Source organism: Tamandua tetradactyla, chromosome 10, assembly GCF_023851605.1.
Source record: "Tamandua tetradactyla isolate mTamTet1 chromosome 10, mTamTet1.pri, whole genome shotgun sequence".
Lineage (NCBI taxonomy): Eukaryota > Metazoa > Chordata > Mammalia > Pilosa > Myrmecophagidae > Tamandua > Tamandua tetradactyla.
This window is the reverse complement of record NC_135336.1, coordinates 42,101,686-42,119,469: the sequence shown is the minus strand read 5'-3', so window position 1 is coordinate 42,119,469 and position 17,784 is coordinate 42,101,686. Positions and strand designations below refer to the sequence as shown.

The following is a 17,784-nucleotide window of genomic DNA, read 5'->3' as shown; positions in this document are numbered from 1 at the left end:
AAATGTGCACATTTTTTGGAGATGTTTTATGTCAAAACATAACAAAAACTGTTAGGATTTTTACGTGTTTTGACCCAGTAATTCCATTCATAGGCAATATATCATAAGAAAACAACTCAATAAAACACAATGTTGTTCATTATAGCATTACCTATAATAGCAGCAAACAAAATAAATGTCCAACAAGAAAAAAAGGGACTAATAAATTAGGGTAAACTTGAGGATGTTGTAATTAAAAATTATAATTATAAACACAATATAGAAGCATGGGAAATGTTTATGATATAGAGTTAAATTAAGAAGGCAGAACATAAATGATTGGCTCATTGGGATTGCTATTGTTTAAAAATATGTTTGCATATTAATAAAAAACAAGAGGATAAGTAAAAGCAAAAGTGAAAAGCAAACAAAGTAGAAATGCAGATAAAAACACCCAGCCTGTTTAGCAATATATGAAAATGATGCACAATGTAAGGAAAATGTTTACAACACTTGTGTGAGCATTTCATAACAAAACACACTGAAGTTTAGAGGTTTAAACATTTAAAGATTTATTTAGCTCATGTTTGTAAGATTGGCATTTGGGACTATATAATCAGTTCTTCTGCTTTCTGCTGGACTCACTTATGTTGCCCATGATCTAGGCTGACCTTAGCAATGGTGGCTCATTTCTGCTCCATGTGGATTCTCTGTCACCAGCAGGCTAGACAGGTGTCTAAGAAAGTGTGAGAAGAATGCAAGGCCTCTGAAGACCTTGGTTTGGCACTGGTACAAAGTCACTTCTGCTTCATTCTATTGACTAAAGCAAGTTGCAAGTCCAACCCAATTTCGACAGAAGGGAGACATGAACTCCAGCTCTTCAAAGGAGGTACATTATCTGATGGAGGTAGTTTATGTAGAAGTGTGAATCAACTTAACTCTTCTGTCTGATTTACTTTTACAAAAGGGATTAGTTGGCAGTAGGCAAGGAGCTTTTTGCTAACTTCTTCCCTAGGGCATGTCAGAGAGAAGAGATCAGCAACTTTCAACCCTTTAAAGACTACCAAGCATTGCACCATTTTCTTTCTTTTTTTCACTGAAAGTTTCCTGTTTGTTGATCTCTGAGCTCAGTACTGAGGCTATGGACTTAAAGCAGACTTTTCAGTCCCTGCCCTTGAGAGGTTATAACTTGGAGATGTTTACTCCTATTATCCAGCCTCCCATTTGCCACACTAAACACAACTACAGAAATTATGTAAACTAAAACAAATCTGGCCCGATCTCTACAGACCCTCTGTGCTACTCCAGTCAGGGCAGTAGCTAATCAATAGTTTTACTTTTTAACTTTAGAATTGTTCAATAAATGGTTTATTTATTTAAACCAGCTCAAATGCAATCTCCTCTCATTTGAAGCTTTCCCTTCCTCTTTCATCTCCTTTTGACTTTCAGGCCTGCAAATTGATGCAGGTGCTATTCCTCTGTGCATCCACAAACTCAAACTTCTGAATTTATTTTCTCCTTATCATTTCAAAAGTTTGAAATATCATAAATTTTAAATGAAAAGAATATGATAGTTTCTCTCATTCAGTGTGCTGGTTTGAAGCTGTGGTGGACTCCAGAAAAGCCATGTCCTTTAATCCTCATTCAATATTGCTGGGTGGGAGCTTTTTGATTGTTCCCATGGAGCTGTGACCCATCCAATTGTGTGGTAACTTTTGATTAGATGGCCTCCATGGAATTGTGACTCCACCTATTCCACGTGAGTCTTGATTAGTTTGCTGGAATCCTTTAAAAGAGGGAGCATTTTGGAGAGAATGACAGAGCCACGAGACCCAAGAGAGGCATGGGAACAAGAGCTCACGCAGCCAGAGACTTTGGAGATGAAGAAAGAAAACGTCCCCAGGGGAGCTTCATGAAACAAGAAGCCTGGAGAGAAAGCTAGCAGACATTGCTGTGTTCACCATGTGCCTTTCCAGCTGAGAGAGAAACCCTGAACTTCATCAGCCTTCATGAACCAAGATATCTTTCCCTGATGCCTTAATTTGGAATTTTTATAGACTTCCTTTAATTAGGACATTTTCATGGCCTTAGAACTGTAAACTTATAACTTAATAAATTCCCCCTTTTAAAAGTCATTCCATTTCTGGTATATTGCATTCCAGCAACTAGCAATCTAGAACACACAAGGTTTTGATCTTCTAAAGCTATACAGGAATGTGACTGTCACCTTATAATTATCAGTGTGATAGAATGAGAGTTTTTATTAAACATGGATTTTCATATTGTTCTAGTTTGCTAGCTGCCTGAATGCAACACACCAGAGATGGATTGGCTTTTAATAAAAGGGAATTTATTTCATTAGTTCTTCAGAGGAAAGGTAGCTAACTTTCAACTGAAGTTCTTCCTTACATGGGAAGGCACAGGTTGATCTCTGCTGGCCTTCTCTCCAGGCCTCTGGGTTCCAACAATTTTCTGTGTGGTGATTCCTTCCTGCATCTCCAAAGGCTTGGGCTGAGCTGCAACTGCTGAGATGAGGTATGCTGAGCTGCTTGGGCTGTGCTACATTGAGCTCCCGCATTTAAGCACCAACCAATTAAATCAAGCATCATTCATTGCAGCAGGCACACCTCCTAGCCAACTGCAGATGTAATCAGCAACAGATGAGGTTCACATACCATTGGTTCATGTCTACAGCAATAGAATTAGGCACCTTCACCTGGCCAAATTGACACTTGAATCTAACTACCACAAATGTTAAGTGAAAAAAAAAGTCAATGTACAATTTATCTAACAAGGCATATGAATGTATATTTACTTAATTTCAAAAGAGAATGAAAAAGGGGGTGTAAGGGTAGTTCAGTGGTAGAATTCTCGCCTGCCAGGTGAGAGACCCAGATTTAATTTCTAGCCCATGCACTTCCCCCCCCCCCAAAAAAAGCAGGCAAAACAAACAGACAAAAATTCAAACAGTCCTGCAATAATGGGGTACTTACAATGGAAAAAAAAAATGAAATGTGACCCCTGCCATACAAAAAAAAAAAAAAAAAGGAGAATGTAAAAATAAACCATAAAATTAGTAATTAGTATCTATGAGGTAAGGGAGAAACAGGGTCGAGGGACCAAAGACAGATGTTAGATTTCTCTGAATATACTTGCATTGTATAGTGTCTTTAGAACCATGTGAACAATTTATAATTATAAAATAAAATTTTGTCAAAATAGAAAAACTGTAGTTCCAAAAGTCGTATATAAAATCAGCTTCACCATACAATTAGTTGCAGGCTCAACCACCAAAGAAAAATAATTTCGAGGGACTAAAAAAAAAATGCAGTGATTTTTTTGTCTACCCTGAGTCTAATTTACCTTGAGTACAAAAGAGCTGGGGGGAGAAAACCAAAACTATGTATAATAGGTTGAAACAACTATGTAGCAGCAACTATGTAGAAGCATTAAATACACAAAAAACTAAATAAATAATTCTAAAACCAATGAAGTTAATTAGAACCCCATAATAATAAATTAGAACTGGAAAATCATAATAAGCTCCTGATTCACTTTCTATTTTAAAATGATTTTACTAAGAGTATTCACTAAAAAGGCATAAAGGCTAGAAATAATAACTAACCAAACAACAAAAACCACCCTAGCATTCAATTTTGATCTCAAAATACCATTTCCCCCCCTAAATGGAATCAGAAATTATTCAAGAACTGGTCAATTTCAGAAAAGAAAATGTTGAAGATTAGCCTGAGTATTATGTCATCCCTGCTAGCAATGAATCCATAAAAGATTACTGGGGTTATAACAAAGGCTGAAAGAGCCAAAAGGTTTCTTTGTGCCAAAGATGACCACTTTGAGTATCAATAAGAATAAAAACTGCAGTGGATTGATGCCAATCAAATATGTTAAAATCCATGAGTTCAAAATGATATTTATAAATATATATTGATCACTTTGGATGATGGCAGATAAATTAATTATTTGGAAACCAGTAAATAAGAGGAAACAGCCAAGTGTTTGACATGTCTCTTCCACATAAAGCAAATACTCAAGGAAACAAATTACTTGCTTTGGAAATGTCCCAAATAATGAATAAGAAATTACCTAATCAGCAAGTTCCCATTTTATAAACTCCTAATAAAATAATTAAGTGAGTAATAACCATTATTGACCACTAACCTCAAAATAGGGAAACAATCACATTATGTTGTCTAATTATGTGCTTCCTGATGGAAGATGCAATACCATCCATAAAGTGATTTGCCAAAAATAGCAAATTTGCATCATATCAAGGCAAATGCAATAATCTTGTTTCAACAAATAAATTGCAAGAATAAAAATTGCAGGGTGCAAGTGTAGTTCAGTGGTAGAATTCTCGCCTGCCATGCTGGAGACCTGAGTCAATTTCGGATCCATGCACTTCCCCCAAAAAACAAACAAATAAACAAGCAAAAATAAACAAAAACTCAAGAAAAAAGCTGCAATAACAGGATACATCCATGGAAAAATAATGAAATGTGACCCCACCATTCAACATGCAAAAATAATAATAATAATATAACAGATAACTTATAGATTAAAATACAGTAAAGTAATATATCAAATAAAGGCAATATATTGACCTTATTTGGGTACAGCTTATTGGGTACAGCTTTAAACCAACCAACTGTTAAATATACTTGTAATTGGGGAAATTGGAACATGAACTGCATATTAATGGATTCTTATTAAAATTTTTGGATATGATAATATTACTGTGTTTATATCTACAAAGGACTCCTTAAATTTTAATTTTACATGCTGAAATATTTATACATAAAATAGCATAATATCTTGATATTCTTCCAAATCCTATTCTGAGTTGGCAAACTAGATAAAGATAATGATGAAGAGAAGTAATGAGTTATTAATTTCAGTAGCAGGGTGATGGCTACATGGGGATCAGTGCATTATTCTCTTTATTTGAGAATATGTATAAATTTTCTAGAATAAATGCTAAAAAAATCTTTCCATCTTCATTTGTTTGATCATTGAGTTCTTGCTATGTTGCAAATTCTGTAAAACAAAAGCAGTAAGATTTGGGTTCTGCTTCAAGCTGCTCATTTATTCTGAACAGCATTAATAGAGATTTATAAAACCATTATGGAGGTGAGATGAATATTTAGCTATAAAATACGTATATGCATGAAATAGTGACTCAGGAGCTTTTGCTGTCACTGTGTGGCTTATGACACAAACTGAAAGGCAGCTACCTTTTATGGACTTAAGAATTCTCATTGGCATTGGGAGTATGATTGAGAGTAGTTTTGATATGAATTCAGATCAAGCAAATATATCATCTGTCAGATGGATTTACCCATTCCCACGAGGAACAAATAGCAATAATGTTTTGAAAATTTTCTCCAAATAATGTATTCTGTGTAGAAATGACAGAATGAAGCAGAATATACTATCCATTTACAATGCTAAAGACCAAATGTGTCAATCAAGGAGAATTTCTAATATTTTATTAAATATCATCCAATTCACAACTCAAAGTAAAATCCTATCTCTCATTCTATCTTTCCTCTCCTTCTTGCTCTCTTCTTCATATTTATTCTCTATTATTTAAATTGTATCTCCTACTTTTTTTTTCATGCTATTTACTTCCTTACCCATTTTCTTTCTTTCTCAAATAAATTTACCTATAAGGAACTTCATCTTGGAAGTTCATTATGCATTTCATGGTTAGTTTCAAACTTCAGGAACTTGGGTCTGTTAGTAACAAAATTCAACTGCAACAGTAATCTGCAATATAGTTTATCAGTAGTTATCTATTGGTATATGTATGAAAATTCAATCACAACAGTAGCACCCGAGTTCTCACATGGTCTAACTGTTAAATAACTCAGCCTAATAAATTTAGTTGTTTTCACATGAACCACTGATGCGCAAAAATAATTTCCTACTAATCAGTAATAATGACTATATACCCAGTGAGTCACCGTTACACTTTAAGAAGAAGACTGTGCTAATGCGTGAATAATTATTGACCTGATTAAGTGCCCAATTCTGCTCTTGGAAAAAAAAAAGTGCACATCATTTAACAATTCAGCTGTATATTCTCTGTGTGATAAAAGCAAGAGGTAATTTGGATAACTAATGCACCAGCTAAATTCCGTTAGGCAGTTCCCAAAAGTAGATGATTTCCATCTCTCTTAAACATTTCAGGAACCTACATTTTTCTCTGCCTTGTGTCCTTAATGCACTGCCAACTATCTTCTATTTTTTTTCTCCTAAGGGTAAGAGCAAATGAAGTAGATGATAGGGTTTTATCTGTCTCTCGGTTAAGGGAGCTTCGGGTTCAGAGAGAAAGGTAGCGCCACAGAGCGTTCCTGCACAATGTCGCATTCCAAGGCTATTAGAAAGGTAAACCTTTTAAGGAAACAAGGATGCACAGGATTCCAGATATTTAGCAAAAACCAAGGTGAGGGGAGGACAATAAAGAGATAAGAGCTATTATTAAGTGTAAGGTGTCAGTTGTCTCTTATAAATTGTTACTTCCTTTTGTTTCCCTAAGATTACCTCCCATTAACAACAAAGGAACAAGGGATTTGGCTCTCCAGAAATGTCTCAACATTATAATTTGGGTTAGAGGTATAAAAAGGAAAGGTAACAATGCTTCTTCATATATGAATGAGTGTAGTTTAATTGTGAATGCTATGTTATTAACACCTGGATAAAGACCCTAGGTCAGAAAGGCTTTTTAAAAAATTAAAATTATCTATAAGAAATAGTTGGAATCCTGCAGCAACAGGCTGTTGGGATAGCATCATAACCAGTCCACAATCAGATTAAAAGAAATGGACAGCAAAGTAATGTCTTTTTGTTTGAAAGGAGACAATTCATCACCCATTAGGGCACTATCCGTTCATCAATTGAACTACACCAGAGCTAACTAATAATAGAAAGCACCCCCATTAACATCTAATCCAATAAACTTTAGCAATCCTGGAGGGTGATACAGAGGCCTTCCTGGAATAATTGATGAGCTTCCCTGCAATTCTGGAAAGGACAGATCATTTTCTCTGAATGCTGCCTTTAGATATAATCAAAGGTGGATGGATGACAATAGAAAAGCTGGCACCATCTTTCTTTGGGGGATGTTGTTCTTGTATCAAGCCTGCCTATTTCAAACCATTCACTTTAATTTTAAGTGAAAATGTGAAGCTAGTGCAGGGGGCATTTTGAAACAACAGAATAATATTGGGTTTTGGTCTCATAAGGCAAGTGTTTCTATAACAATTGCACCTCAATATTAACTCGAGCTTTAGTCGTTCAACCTTTTAACTTCTCACTTATTGAATGGCATTCTCTCACAGTCACCTATTGCCCTTCACTCAGGACTCACTGAGAAGGTTCTACTCACTGCATGCTGTTAATAATACCAAACAATAACACCACCCAGTCACCCAGTATTTATCCTTCTTTCTGATGACCCCTAGTTCTTAATAAACGTGCTGTATAATGATCATTATGTTCTGTTTAGGAGGGCAAACCAGTACATAATATATTTTCGAATTATTTCCCTCCCAAATGATTAAAATGCAAAGCCGCTACAAATAAAGGATAATTAAGGTTATCAAGAAGATTTACTGGCCTGAATCCATGTATTCTCCATTATATTAAATAAATTAGGTATTGCTTACTAATAGGAAAATGCTTATCAAAAATTTCATTCCTAGATAGATTTTTCTAACTCTAATGACACTTGATAAGGGGTTTCTTGCTCTGGAATACACTCAGTCATGTTTGACTAGATTTAGATCAAGCAGAATGTGGGGAAAATGTCAGATATAGATATCATAATGTTCTGTAAGTGGAAATGAAGCCTTACTCTTTTCTTGGATTGATTCAATGCAGCAGGACTGATGATCTCATGAATTGTAAGGATTTCATCAATTTTCCTACCTGAATTCTGACCCCTGTCTTCAAGAATTGTACCCCAAGAGTTCTGAAGTACATATCTTGTCCCCTTGCCAAGTTAACTCTCTAAGTTTAGGTAGTTCCTACAAATACAAATCTTTACATCATCTTTGAAATAAAAATATATTTTTGTACTTGCACTGTATTAATATTCTTGATCCTCTCCTTCAGTTAAAATCAGTTATTTGATGAGGTTTGCACTTGGGATGTCACAGGGAAAATAGGAGGTCACCACCCCCCCTTCTCTCAAAGACAGAATATCTTTGTGAGACTGCACTACGAGTCAGACATGCTTGGAATATAGTAACATTTAGTGTGTGGTTTAGAGCAGGAAAGGAGGGAAAGCACACTGGCAAAAAAATCTTCCATTGTACATTTGATTATCTAGTGAGGGATATTTGCTTGCAATCATAGGTCAAGATCCTTAAAAATATATAATACTGTTAGTCTCACTTACTTCCAACAAAGGGTTTAAGAAAAAATATATAAAAGAAATAATGAAATTTTTTAAAGATGTTAAAAAAAAAAGTCTTACCAGAAAAACTGAACCTAGTAAATGAGGAGCAGGGGAAATGAATATTATACCAAAGAATCTAAGGTCTGGAAAAATCCTATGGTTGAATGAAAAACTCCTGCTTACCAAGAGAAAGAAAGGAAAAGCAGCCAGTTACCTAGTTCTCATCGTCAAAATTTAGAAAGTTCACCTGATTATTTTATTTAAATATAAGACAAAGTTTACCCACACATAAAATCTGAAAGGAGCCAGTAATTGACTAATTCGTTTTCCAAATAATCATGAATTTCTTTGAAAGTCCAGAACAGGGACAGAGGGAAGCACAGGAGAAAGAATTTCTGAAACGTGCCCTATGGACTAAAATAGACTACTGGCTCCTTGCTTCATCCCATTTGATCTTATTTATTTCAAAGAAGATATTACCAAATGCTTCTTTCTCTCTTTGTTGTGTCTTATTTACTCTGTGTGTATTTTTCCATAGGAAAAAAATTAGCACAATTCACGATTCAGAATAAGGAGAATAACTTCAACATTAGTTATCTAATACCTAAAATTTTGTTTTCTTTCTAGTCACTGGCTATTGCCCTTTGGGCATTCTTCTTGACACCTCCAATTCTACCAGAGAAGAAGGAAAAAAGGGGGCAAAGTAGGTTAATTTTATTACATCTTTGAAGCTCTCTTCAAAGATTTAGTGGGCAAGAAGATTAGAAGCAGGGACCTAATTGAGCCTTAGCAGACACTGTAGATTTCTATTTTATACTCTCTCTATACTCTCTTACAACTCAATTCAATTCAGCAAGTATCTATTGAGCCTTCAGACATTGATGGTCTCAGGATGAGGAGAGAGTTGTAGGAGGGTGAAAAAGAAATATATAAAAAGGTCCCTTCTTTAGAGAAACTTAAATTCTTATTTGAAAGGCAATGTATATAGACTTCTTAAAAAACGTAGGAAACCCACAGAGAGCAAAAGCTTAAAGATATAAGTGAAATATATAAGAATTAAAATTATAAAATGGGCAATTTACAGAAGATGTAGGATTTGGTTGAGCCTTTGAAATAAAATTGGTAATCTAGACAGGAGGAGCTCCATCAGCTAAGACATGGAGGAAAGAGTATTGGCTATTTATTAGAGACTGAGATATGTATTCTGGGATACAGACTATAGAGAGCTGACAATAGGAGAGAAACATGGAAAGTGACAGTTAACAGTAAGTAGATGAAGAATGAAACATGCAGTTGTCAGAGGAAATGTAAAAGCTTCCCTAGATTAGTAAAAGTAAGTAATTTACATATCAACTGCCATCACGGAAATTCTTACACTGTAACCCGAGACATCATTTTGTTCCCACATCTATGGGAGTCTGCAGAAATTGCAGAGGTAAATTTTATTTCCTCCTCATACTGACTGGCAGCATGAGTCAGAAATCCTGGCAAGCTCTGAGGGCAAGACATGTTTTACTTTTGCTTGAAAACATTAGTGGCTATTAAAATAATTCCCTTCATTTCATCTGTTATACAATAGACGGGAAAAGTATGGGAGAAAAAACAACCCAGGATCCATTAGTTCTTTCACAGCTGGGGAATAATAAAACCTTGCTTTATCAAAGTAAGTGGATTATTATATGAGACTAACTTCACTCCAGACCCCTTTTCTCCCTGTGAAGAATACATAAGCGACCTATGTTTCATTTCCCCACCTCACTACACTTCCTTTTAACAATATGTACTTTCTTTATACATCAATAGAAAATACTTGTATTTTGCAGATTCAACCATCAGCTTATTGTTCGTGCAATAAATATATGAGTGCCCACTCTATGCTTACAAAAGCTCTTACAGATATTGAAGATTCAGTGGTAAGCAAGACAGATAAAGGACCCAGTCATCACGGAGCATACATTCCAGTGAAAGAACACAGCTAAAAACAGATATGTGTAAACTAGGAATGATGATCTCAGGCTGTGGTCAGTGCTACATAGGAAACAAATGGGGTGACACCATAGAGGGTGATGGGAAGGAGACAAGACCCTCCTGGGAACAGAGAAGTCAAGGTAGTGAGTGATTCCTGAGGAGGAATCTATTGAGCGTTAGCCTGAAGGATGTGAAGGAGCAGTAGATGGAGGACAATTCAGAGGAAGAGCATTCCAGGAAAACAAAACCACAAGTGTGATAGTCCTAAGTAGCTGAGGGATTTGTGTGTTCAAGTAACAGAAAGAAGGTCGATGTAGCTTGGCTGCGAGAAGTAAGGGGAAGAAAGGATGGAATGAGCTGGGAATTTGTGCAGGAAGCCCATGGTGTAGAACCATGTAGGATTTGGTTAGGTTGGGATTTGGGGTGAAAAGAATAGATCAGGTAAGAAGCAGTAGGCAAGAAAGAAAACAAAAGGAAAAAGCCTTCCCACAAGGAAAATAAAAACTTCATAAACCTCTCTTGTCTTAGCAAAAACGTTGCTTTTAGTTTGTCAGTTTCTTAAGTACGGAATTTTATTTTTAATTAGCTGTTTTAAGCTGTGAGAGGGTAAAGACAAAATGAATCAAAATTTCATTTTCCTTTTGTCCTGAGCATTTTCCCAAAAATGTGTATACAAAGATGGGACACTCCACCCCCCCCCCAACCATTACACAAGTAAATTAGACAAGTGTTTATTAATTACATACTGTGTACCACTCACTATTCCAGGCACTGGGGAATTACAAAAAAAAAGCAGAACTCATAGTTCTACTCTCAAGAAACTTATAATCTATCTAATAAGGCCTGTATAAATGCAAAAATCAAAGAACAATGCTATGACAATTGTCTACATCAGCAGAAGAGATAAAAGTACAAGTGGTATGCTTAAATATTTTAGAGACTGTGGAGTTATATAAAAATCACTGTGGGTAGTATTGGTTTGAGCATATTTTGCAGAGTAGTTGAGACAGAGCCAAATTATAAAGGAAGGGGACTAAATTTCTAAAAAAGCATACACATTCACCAAGTAGGCATTTCTTGGAAAGAGTAGGGACCAGTTTGATTGTAGCTAAGGGTGTACCTCAGGGAATAGAAAAGATTAAGAATAATTAGGCAAGGAAAGACAGCATGATAAAAAGCCTGTACAACCAGATTAAGGAATTTGTGTCTAATAGTCGGCGGAAAACCATGAGAGGCTTTAATTAGCACACCTAAAAACTGGATATTTCATCTGATAGCACACAACAATGAAAAGAACAAATACATATAAGTGCTTATGATGTGATGGAGATTTTAACAGTCCACTTAAAATCCTTGCAACAACTCTCTGAGATAGACCATTAGCCCCAGGTAATTGGTTAGGAAATTGTGCACAGAGAGTTAACTAACTTGTCCATTATCACCATATAATCTCTCATAAAATGAAACAGGGAAACCCACTTGGTATCTCTAGCTGCCCAGGCTTTTTAGTTCCTCAAATATTAGACATTTCACCCCTTCCATTAGCAATTCTGATAAACCATGAGCAATTCTGGTAAAGCTAAGGGGCCCTAAGACAAAGATCAGGTATGAGCAAATGGTATGCTTGGGTTTTTTGGAAAATATACATATACTAAATCAAAGAAAAGAGAGAATAGCACCAATTGTATTCATTTAGGAACCCTAAAGGATTATAATGTAGTTGGCATAAATCTAGAAATTGCAGAAGGGGGTTAACTAGTTGTGACAAAGTTATGGGAATTTCAGATGTTACTTCACTTGGAAGCTATTCACAGGCAGATGTAAAAGAATAGAGAACCAATTTAGAGCTTCGTGGTCAAGCAGACTTTAAGTCAAAACTGACTTTTCTAGCACTGCTTTTCTTAGCCTTAAATTTGACTGTGAAAATTGAGATCCAGAAAAGATGCTGGCTTAACTTTAGATGAACAGCTATGACACCTGTGCCTAAGACTGGCCATTCTCTGAGGTGATGGGGGTCAAGCACCAAAGTTAACATGCCATTTTGTTCAAACTGAACTGTCCATCTGCTCTCCAAGATTACTACTGATGCCGTTCACAAAAAAGAGCATGTATTGGTCACTGATGACTGGATATGGAAATAGACATACAAGAAAAGAAATGATGTATTGTTTAAACTCAGTAGCATGCAGTGTAGAGGGGGAGGCAAAATTGGGAGAGTAAGGAAAGTTTACCAGAGATGAGGGAAGAAAAACCCTTTTCTTTAGTTAACCTTTGGGTTCTTTACTGTTTTATCCCTCTTGTCATGAGGATTAACTTCATGGAGCCCTTCCATCTCACTTTAATTTGAATGCCGATGTACCTTGGTATTGATGCATAACTGTCACATACTAAATTCTCCTTTACTTCTATCTTAGAAGACCCATGACAATAGGTGCTGGTTGCTGTTGATGTAATTTACCCCCAGAATCACAGAGGTGATCCCTGACTTTTCAAGATTACCAATTTGGTTATGACCTCCTTCTCACCACCCTTCCATTTCTTCTCACAGGGTGAAAAAAAAGTGAAAAAAAAAAAAACAAAACCAAAACTATAAGTTATTACCGAAATATAGTTAGATACCAACCCTGAAGATAAATCAGTTTAAATTTCTTTGACTTGGCAAAAATCCAATAGAAAAGATACTACAGTATGGAATTTGAGAAAAGCGCCTTTTCCTCTCAAGCCGGAAAGGCCATATGTTCCACAGTTCGTACATAAGCCCAGGTAGAATAAATCTTGAACAGTGATCCTAGTTCCACTTCAGCAAGTCATCAATCTACAAATATTTATCAGAAAAAAGATTCATGACATAAACCCGAGGAGATTTAGTTTTATTGATGTAGCCTGCAGATATTTAGGAGCCTCGAGATAGGCATTTATATAAAGAAATCATAATCTTGCCTACTTGCAGTGTACATAAAAATTTACTACTTGCCTAATAATGCATCACTTTTGTATTTTGCAAATAAATTCCATAAAAATGTGAACTTGTAGGTTGGTTTTAAACCATATAAATAGAAGAAAATAGCTAATTACAATCTATACTCCTCAAATCATTTCCTTTTTTTTTTTTTGGTATTCATTAGAAGAATATTTGAAAATCTTTCACTTTCATAAAACTTTTATTTTCAATTAGCTCCACTGATAGCCAGCAATCAAAATAAAATGTTCAAAACATCAGGCTATTATTTAAACCTGATAAACCTACTAACTATACAGATTTCTGAAACATTCAACACACAACTGTTTCCTTTTGTACTGACTTGCAATAAATTTGGCATTTCCTTTCTGAAACAGCTGTCAGGTTATACAAAATGGTTGCAATTTGAGTCATAAATGGTATATTTACTTCCTCATAAGATGTTTACAAAGACCCAGTCATGAGACTCTGCTATTCATAAAGGCAGATCATATTACTTCTGAAAAATTATATTCTTTAATTTCTGTTAACAGTCTTTTGTCTGACAAATTTATGCACTTAGCTCTTGGCTTAATTTAAATAATAACATAATAATGCTAGAGTTCTCTCCACCTCAAGGCAGATAAAAATGATTTGGTCTTCAGGATGTCTGGCAACTCTACAGCCATCCAGTCATACTAATGATGCAGAGCTATTTTATTATTGTATCTTCCCATTTTATCTTCTCTCTTTCACTTTGGCAAACCCATGTGAGAGTAACTCATTTTCAGGTCAGGTAAGTCTCCTTGTATAGAAAAGCTACTTGCCTAAAGTAAAGTGTATATGCTTGTATGTGGAAGGGGTGTTAATGACAGTTTATGCTGTGCAGTTTACAATCACCTGTTGTGGTTGTGGTGGTGGTGGTTGAATAATGTTGACAGGCAATCAGGTCAATTAACATTTCTAACTGGATTGTCTTACTGGTGTGAACACCATTAGGAAAGCTCAATACAGTGGTCCTTCCATCAGAAATCAAAGTATAGAGAGAAAGATTATCATTCATTTTATTTGCATGTTAACAAACATTAAAAACTATCAGGTTTTTTTTCTTTCTTGTCAAAGAAGCGTCCATCCATCCTATATTCTAGCATATGCAAATGCTTAAGAGGGTAGGACGTTCATATGGTTATTATGCTGATTTGAAATGATGTATGTACCCTAGAAAAGCCATGTTTTAATCAAAATCCCATTTTGTAAAGGCAGAATAATCCTTATTCAACACTGTATGTTTGAATCTGTAATTAGATCATCTCCCTGGAGATGTAACCCAATCAAGAGTGGTTGTTAAACTGGATTAGGGGAGATGTATCTCCACCCATTTGGGTGGATCTTGGTTGGTCTACTGAAGTCCTGTAAAAGAGAAAACATGTTGGAGAATGGGAGATCTTTGAGAGAGCAGAGAATGACAAAGCCACGAGAAGCAGAGTCCACCAGCCAGCGAACTTTGGAGATGAAGAAGGAAAATGCCTCCTGGAGAGCTTCATGAAACAGGAAACCAGGAGAGAAAGCTTGCAGATGATCCCATGTTCTCCATGTGCCCTTCCAGCTGAGAGAGAAGCCCTGACTATGTTTGCCATGTGCCTTCTCACTTGAGAGAGAAACCCCAAAAATCATTGGCCTTCTTGAACCAAGGTATCTTTCTGTGGATGGATGCCTTTGTTTGGACATTTCTATAGACTTGCTTTAATTGGGGCATTTTCTCGGCCTTAGAACTGTAAACTAGCAACTCATTAAATTCCCCTTTTTAAAAGCCATTCTGTTTCTGGTATATTGCATTCCAACAGCTAGCAAACTAGAATAGTTATTTTTCCCCAAGCCATGTATTTATATAAAAACCTGCTGGTGATGTGTGTATTGTTTTAAGGATAATCTGTGAAAAGACTTTAATAAATTTAGAAAAGCTGATCAAATACACTGTTTCTTTTTCTTTTTCCTTCAAATTTTAAAGTTCACAGAACAGTAACCCTGTCCCCAATTTCAAGGATAAATCTTGACTGAACTAAGCCAATAATGAAAACCCCATTCCTTCAATAATTGGTTTAAGTAAAGGTATGTAAGGGCATTTGACAGTTCCACTCAATGAAACACGAGGAGAAATGTGCTGAGGGACTTAGAAAAGTTCACTTACTAATAAATTGGAAAATATATAAATATTCCTATATATATAGGAAGGGCTGCCCTCTGCTATATATACTACTATATCTAGTAGTAGTGGGGACTACTGACATTGCTGTATGTCATATCTGCATGTAAAGCCTGGAACCACAACATCTATCTTGGGGTCATAAAAGGGACCAAATAAGGGCAAGTCAAATACACTGAGGAAGCAGAACAGAAGATGGAAGGACTCTGGATCCATGTTGATATTTCTGATTAACCAACTCTGGAGCTTCCCAAACATATTATATGAGTTTATAATTACTTATTGTTTCAGCCATTTAAGTTGGGATTTTCTCTTATGTTCAGCTACCTAAATGATCAAAACCGTGAATTAAGAAAGGATTGGAAAGGGATTGTTATTTCTCAAAATCTGCTTAGTAGCACTTCAGTTTTTGCCAAAAGGGAACTGAATATGTGTAAAATTTCCTTCACAGATGAATCTCTCGAACTCAGAATCCATTGATTTAAAAAGAGGTCTAGCTTCATTTATACAACAATAATTGTACATAGTAGAGATTGCTTCAGTCCTTCTCAAAGAAGGACTTGCTACTCTTTGTTTAATAAATACACCATGACTAAGGAGGTGTACATAGATGTTTGGAAGGCTGTTAGACACTGGATGCATGCTCCATTTTAACCAGCCTATTGGTGTATAGGTATATGGGGACAAGGTAGTAATGGGAGTCCTAACACAAGTCTGCCTCATGCAGATCCCCTTGTATTTGTATTTGCTTTCACATTTCTAGAGGTGAAGTCATTATGGTAATGCTTTGCAGTTGACAGAACACTTAGGTTGGAATACAGGATAAACTGTAGCTTTCAGATACACAAAGCCATAAATTTGGATAAATTCAATGAAAACCCATCATAAGAAGGAGTTAACAAATCCAGGTTCTGGCTTGAGTGGGCCCAGAGGGCACAAGCCAGCTACACAAATACTAGTTCAGACTCCCATGCGACATACTGCTGTTGCATCTGTGTCTCTCCCTATGATCTCATTGAGGGTTCTCTGTGGTCACCTTTCAGAGAAGAAATAAACCTAAGCTAGTTGATGGAATGGGTCTTCATGATTTATCAGTTCAAGCTAAGAATTAACTGCTGCTGTAATGCAGCCCCATTAAGGGGCACCACTGAAAGACAATGTTGGGGAAATTGACCCTAATGGGCAGAGCTTCAGGCTCCAAGAAGTGACTCTACTCATCTCAAACCGAACAATCCGCTTTTGAATTTGTACTTCCTGTTTGATTTGCTTCCTGTGGCTACTATAACAAAGTATCACAAAATAGTGGCTTAAAACAACAGAAACTTATTCTTCCACAGTTCTGAAGACAAAAGTGAAGATCAAAGTGTCATCAGAACCTCATTCCATCCAGAGGTTCTGGGGCAGGAACTGTTACTTACCTCATTCAGATTCTGGTAGCCACAGGTATTCCTTTCTTGTAGCCACATTACTCCAATCTCTTCCTCGGTAGTGATATCACCTTCTTCTCTGTGCAGGTGTGTCTCAAAACTCCCTCTGTTACTCTCTTATAAGGATACATCTGACTGCATTTAACACCCACTCAGATAATCCAGGAGAAACTCTTTCCCTCAATATCTTTAACTTAATCATATCTTTTGGCCATATAAGATAGTATTCACAGGTTCCAGAGATAAGGAAGTGAATATATCTTTAGAAGTCTATATTTGAGACTACTACATTGTATTCTCAAATGTAGGCTACTTAAAAGTCCTGATTTCCAGAGGAATGATGCTTCCACCAGAAGATGTTGTAAGAGCCTGACTTAAAGTAAAGCCATAGCTGCTACCACTTTGGGACATTATGACAGTACACCAGTAGGCAAAGAAAGGAGTTATTATACTGACAGGGGAATTTGAGTTTGGTTATAATTAGGAGGTAGCATTGCTATGTAAATAAGGCAGGAAAGAATATTTTTGGCAATATCTCTTTGTACTCCCATGCTGAGATTTAAATATAAATGGGCAAATAGAGTAACATTAGCCTATAATAAGGGTATGGTAAAAAGAGATTCAGGGCCACTCGAAAGTAGAGATCTGGTTCACCAGAACAAACAAGCAACCTACATTAGTAGAAGTCTTGTTCGAGGTAAGGGGAATCAAGAATAGTAGATGAGAGAAATGATGCATTTCAGTTATAGAGTCAGGGTCACTTGAAGCAGCAGGTACAAGAGCTCAACCCAGGAACATTCCCTTTGAGAAGTTTCCCAAGATTGTGACTAATACAAATCCTGGAGAC

General features: G+C 36.1%; 1 long non-coding RNA gene across 2 annotated transcripts in view; it reads right to left on the bottom strand.

Moving 5' to 3' along the window:
- Nucleotides 1-17,357, bottom strand: part of LOC143647884 (uncharacterized) — a 169,433-nt gene extending 152,076 nt beyond the window's left edge. For both annotated transcript variants that reach the window (XR_013158248.1, XR_013158247.1), the window contains exon 1: nucleotides 16,929-17,357. This is a non-coding gene — a long non-coding RNA (uncharacterized LOC143647884). The remainder of the gene's footprint in view (nucleotides 1-16,928) is intronic.
- Nucleotides 17,358-17,784: the final 427 nt, after the last annotated feature.